Source organism: Oncorhynchus gorbuscha, linkage group LG10 (genome assembly GCF_021184085.1).
Source record: "Oncorhynchus gorbuscha isolate QuinsamMale2020 ecotype Even-year linkage group LG10, OgorEven_v1.0, whole genome shotgun sequence".
Taxonomy (NCBI): domain Eukaryota; kingdom Metazoa; phylum Chordata; class Actinopteri; order Salmoniformes; family Salmonidae; genus Oncorhynchus; species Oncorhynchus gorbuscha.
In genome coordinates, this window is record NC_060182.1 from 90558287 (window position 1) to 90564473 (window position 6187).

The following is a 6187-nucleotide window of genomic DNA, read 5'->3' on the forward strand; positions in this document are numbered from 1 at the left end:
TCCCTAAGAACATCGTTTATGAGCGCTTGGAACACCGCTGGGGCGTTGGTCAGGCCGAAGGGCATCACCAAGTATTCATAGTGACCAGTAGGCGTGTTGAAAGCGGTCTTCCACTCGTCACCAGGTCTGATCCGCACAAGATGGTATGTGTTCCGCAGGTCAAGCTTAGTGAAAACAACTGCTTCCTGGAGCAGCTCGAAGGCTGTCGCCATAAGGGGTAGCGTGTAACGGTTACGGACGGTTATGGCATTGAGTCCATGGTAGTCGATGCAAGGACGTAATCCACCGTCTTTCTTGGCCACAAAGAAAAACCCTGCTCCCGCCGGGGAGGTGGATGGACGCATGAGGCCTGCTTCCAGAGCGTCCTTGATGTAGGTATCCATAGCAGCTCATTCGGGTGGAGATAGGGAAAAGATCTGACCCCTGGGGAGCAAGTGCCCGAAAACAGTTCGATGGGGCAATCATAAGGTCTATGGGGTGGTAGCATGGTGGCCCTCTGTTTGCTAAATACCAGTTTGAGGTCATGGTAACACTCGGGAACTCGGGTCAGGTCGATGGATTCTAAAGACTCTGGAGTAGAACTCGGGGAATTCGGGAAAATACAAGTAGCTTGGCACGTAGGACCCCACTGCTTGATAGTGCCCACAGAGCAGTCGATGTGAGGGTTATGGCTGTGAAGCCAGGGGTATCCAAGGACGAGAGGGAACTCGGAACAGGAGATCAAATGAAAGTTCATCAATTCCTGGTGTTGTGAAACTGAAAGTCGCAAGGAGGTAGTGACATGAGTGACAAGTCCAGATCCCAAAGGGCTTCCATCCAATGTAGTAACCCTCATGGGGTCACTTAGAGGTTCAGAGGGAACGCCATTCTCCTTCGCCCAGACACCATCCATGAAGTTACCTGCGGCTCCAGAGTCTACCAAGGCTTGAAGGTGAAGCTTGTGGTTGTCCCAGGAAAGGGTCACTGGAATGAGCAGACGGGAGTTGGACGGATGGGAGGAGGTTAAGTTTCCCGTTACAGTTCCCCCCGGTCTGTACGGGACAGAGCGTTTCCCTGGAGCCTCGGACACGTGGAACGGAAATGGCCCGGTTGCCGCAATATAGACAGCGTCGCTCCCTCATCCGGCGGTCTCTCTCAGCCTGGGAGATGCGTCCAATCTGCATGGGTTCCGGTGGAGCCAGCGAGGATAAAGTGGGGACTCGGAGCTGGGACTGATAGGGGCTAGAGGTCTACGGTTGTGTTCTCTCTCTCTCAGACACTGGTCAATGCGTGAGGCCAACTTGATCAGGGACTCGAGATTGTCTGGTGGTTCCCGAGTGGCCAGTTCATCTTGGATAGTGTCGGAAAGGCCTTTCAGAAAGCACACCGTGAGCGCCTCGTTGTTCCAGCCACTCGCTGCTGCCACCGTGCGGAACTGGATGGCATAGTCCGTCATAGCTTGTTGGAGAGTCAGGAGCTGTTTGGCTGAGTCAGGATCACTGCTTGGGCCTTGAAACACTCGTTTGAATTCCTCAAAAAAGGCAGAGTAGCTGGCATGGGCATCCCACACAGCAGTAGCCCAGGCCAGGGCTTTTTCCGACAGCAGGGTGATGATATATGCGATCTTAGACCGGTCGGTGGGGAACGACGAGGGTTGCAGCTCGAAGGAGAGAGAACATTGGGTGAGAAACCCTTTACAAGCACTTGGATCACCTGAGAACCGTTGGGGAGGTGGAAGACGAGGTTCAGCCAGAGGGTTAACTGCCATGGGTACGTGAATCTGAGGTACTGGGACGGGAACTGTTGCCGGGGTAAGTCGATCAGATATCTGCTTTATGGAAGTCAGCATCTCCGACAGAAGATGAGAATGTCTAGCCATTAAGGCCTCTTGCTGAACCAGGGCAGCTTCGTGGCGTTGGACAGTCTCCTGGTGGTGGGCCAGCATGGCAACAAGGTCCTGGGAACTGGCTGCCTCTGGGTTCATTTCTGGCTCTGTGTTTCTGTCAGGAACCGGTTACGAACCCGGGTCTCCAGAGTGAGAAACAGTCACTAAACCAACTGAGCCACAAATAGTCAGCAGAACCCAGAAGATGAGGCAGACACAGCAGTACTTGAGACGGTGTATTTAATGAAGTAAAAAGTGAAGTTCTTCAGGAAAACATGTAACTCCACAACCTCAAAAGGAATTCCAAAAGAACAAAGGCAATCCTCCAAGACAAAAAGGCAAATCCACAAGGTGGAAGGCACAGCACAAAAAGCCTAAAAAATACTCAAAAACAAACAAACAAGAACAAAAAACAGAACTCCACAAGAGAGTCCACCGGGATCAACAAGAGCTCACAGAGTACTAGGGCTGGGTGCTAACATACAAACACAGAACAAAGAACTGAGTAAAACAAAGGGTTTAAATACAATCAGGGGAAACGAGGCACAGGTGCAAATAATAATGGGGATCAAGGGAAAACAAAAGGTCAAAAGGCACAATAGGGGCATCTAGTGACCAAAACCCGGGACAACCCTGGCCAAATCCTGACAATAATGTTAACTTTCACTGCTATGCAGATGACACACAGCTCTCCATTTCAATGAAACTTGGTGAAGCCAAGTTCTATCTTTCTGATTTGGTCCTGCCGTACATACTTACACATACAAGACACAGGCCTCCTAATTGTCCCTAGAATTTCTAAGCAAACAGCTAGAGGCAGGGCTTTCTCCTATAGAGCTCCATTTTTATGGAATGGTCTGCCTACCCATGTGAGAGACGCAGACTCGCTCTCAACCTTTAAGTCTTTACTGAAGACTCCTCTCTTCAGTGGGTCATATGATTGAGTGTACTCTGGCACAGGAGTGTGAAGGTGAACGGAAAGGCTCTGGAGCAACGAACCACACTTGCTGTCTCTGCCTGGCCAGTTCCCCTCTCTCCACTGGGATTCTCTGCCTCTAACCCTATTACAGGGGCTGTGTCACTGGCTTACTGGTTCTCTTCCATGCCGTCCCTAGGAGGGGTGCGTCACTTGAGTGGGTTGAGTCACTGACGTGATCTTCCTGTCTGGGTTGGTGCCTCTCCTTGGGTTGTGCCGTGGCGGAGATCTTTGTTAGCTATACTCGGCCTTGTCTCAGGATGGTAAGTCTCAGGATGGTAAGTGGTGTGGGGGCTGTACTTTGGCAAAGTGGATGGGGTTGTATCCTGCCTGTATGGCCTTGTCCGGTGGAATCATCTGATGGGGCCACAGTGTCTCCTGACCCCTCCTGTCTCAGCCTCCAGTATTTATGCTGCAGTAGTTTATGTGTCGGGGCTAGGGTCAGTCTGGAGTACTTCTCCTGTCTTATCCAGTGTCCTGTGTGAATTTAAGTATGCTCTCTCCAATTCTCTCTCTCTGAGGACCTGTGCCCTAGTACCATGCCTCAGGACTACCTGGCTTGATGACTCCTTGCTGTCCCAAGTCCACCTGGCCGTGATGCTGCTCCAGTTTCAACTGTTCTGCCTGCGGCTATGGAACCCTGACCTGTTCACTGGACATGCTACCTGTCCCAGACCTGCTGTTTTCAACTCTCTAGAGACAGCAGGAGCGGTAGAGATAATCTTAATGATCGGCTATGAAAAGCCAACTAACATTTCCACCTGAGGTGCTGACCTGTTGCACCCTCGACAACTACTGTGATTATTATTATTCGACCATGCTGGTCATTTATGAACATTTGAACATCATGGCCATTTTCTGTTATAATCTCTATCTGGCACAGCCTGAAGAGGACTCATAGCTTGGTTCCTCTCTAGGTTTCTTCCTAGGTTTTGGCCTTTCTAGGGAGTTTTTCCTAGCCAACGTGCTTCAACACCTTCATTGCTTGCTGTTTGGGGTTTTAGGCTGGGTTTCTGTCCAGCACTTTGAGATATCAGCTGATGTAAGAAGGGCTATATAAATACATTTCATTTGATCTGAATGGAAATGAGTCCAGAGAATGATGTATAAATTGGTCATTTTTAATCCTTTTATTTAAACTTTTTCCACTCTTTTGAGACCTCGAAGATCAATTTCCTAACAAAAGCCTGTTGTATAAGTGAAGTACATTTCAATCGTTTTACAAAAACTTCAACATAAATGAAACAACCACAGTAACTGATGCAGTCTGGTAAATCTATGGAATTTCTGTTCTTCATGACCATTTCCTTATAGGTACTATAATTGATTGTGCTCTGTTTTTGTGCACTTGTACCCTGAAGAGATGTTTTCAGGGACATTGGTTCAGTCTGTCATGGTAACAAGGTTTTGTGTTTTGTAATTTGCAACTGTTTATATTAGTAGTTGCATCCTGTACATTTTATTTGTTCAATATTTATTTATTCAACATTTATTTTTACTGGAAATTAATACTGAGACTAGGATCTCTTTTATAGAAGAGCCCTGCATAAATCCATCAAACATATACAAAATATATTAAGAAAAACAGACACATTTATCAACATAGAGGTCTCTGATCACTACTCTGAACTGATCGAGGGGGGACTGAACATCTCATTTCAGACAACTCTGTAAATTGTTCCAAAAATAATCCCCCCCATGCAACACAATGAAGATATAATCTGTTCCTCTCCACAGACCCAACAGGAGAACTCAAAACCGCTGAAGAGGTACAGCATATCCGATGAATGTGGTGATACTTCAAACTGGAAAAATCAACTAAATATATATACTGTATTTATTTTTGCTTTTTCAGTTGTTTTCAGTTGTTTTGGAAGAGTGGGTACTATGTATTAATATACAGTGTTATCTGAAATTATTCACAACTATTGACACCCTTAATAAAGATGAGCAATAATACTGATCTATATTGTTTGTTCAAATGCATGTTGGGAAATTATATATATTTTTTTATAATAATATAATTGCTTCAGATAAAAAGAGATGTTGTTTCACAGGTAATACATTTTTTTCTCAAAAAAGATGGTCAAAATGATTGACAACCCTAAATATTTTTATAAATACAATAGTCAAAAGTTTATTTGATCCCATATTCCTTGCACACAATGACTACATTCAACTTGCGACTACAAACGTTTTGAATGCATACACAGTTCGTTTTGGTGGTTTCAGATAGTTTTGTGCCCAATATAAATCCAGTTCTGGGCGACTTTAACCTCCCCACGTCTACCTTTGACTCATTCCTCTCTGCCTCCTTCTTTCCACTCCTCTCCTCTTTTGACCTCACCCTCTCACCTTCCCCCCCTACTCACAAGGCAGGCAATACGCTCGACCTCATCTTTACTAGATGCTGTTCTTCCACTAACCTCATTGCAACTCCCCTCCAAGTCTCCGACCACTACCTTGTATCCTTTTCCCTCTCGCTCTCATCCAACACTTCCCACACTGCCTCTACTCGATGGTATCGCGCCGTCCCAACCTTCGCTCTCTCTCCCCCGCTACTCTCTCCTCTTCCATCCTATTATCTCTTCCCTCTGCTCAAACCTTCTCCAACCTATCTCCTGATTCTGCCTCCTCAACCCTCCTCTCCTCCCTTTCTGCATCCTTGGACTCTCTATGTCCCCTATCCTCCAGGCCGGCTCGGTCCTCCCCTCCTGCTCCGTGGCTCGACGACTCATTGCGAGCTCACAGAACAGGGCTCCGGGCAGCCGAGCGGAAATGGAGGAAAACTTGCCTCCCTGCGGACCTGGCATCCTTTCACTCCCTCCTCTCTACATTTTCCTCCTCTGTCTCTGCTGCTAAAGCCACTTTCTACCACTCTAAATTCCAAGCATCTGCCTCTAACCCTAGGAAGCTCTTTGCCACCTTCTCCTCCCTCCTGAATCCTCCCCCCCCCCTCCTCCCTCGCTGCAGATGACTTCGTCAACAATTTTGAAAAGAAGGTCGACGACATCCGATCCCTATCCCCTCCTCTCTTCTCCAGACCATTTCCGGAGACCTTCTCCCTTACCTCACCTCGCTCATCAACTCATCCCTGACCGCTGGCTACGTCCCTTCCGTCTTCAAGAGAGCGAGAGTTGCACCCCTTCTGAAAAAACCTACACTCGATCCCTCCGATGTCAACAACTACAGACCAGTATCCCTTCTTTCTTTTCTCTCCAAAACTCTTGAACGTGCCGTCCTTGGCTGGCTCTCCCGCTATCTCTCTCAGAATGACCTTCTTGATCCAAATCAGTCAGGTTTCAAGACTAGTCATTCAACTGAGACTGCTCTTCTCTGTATCACGG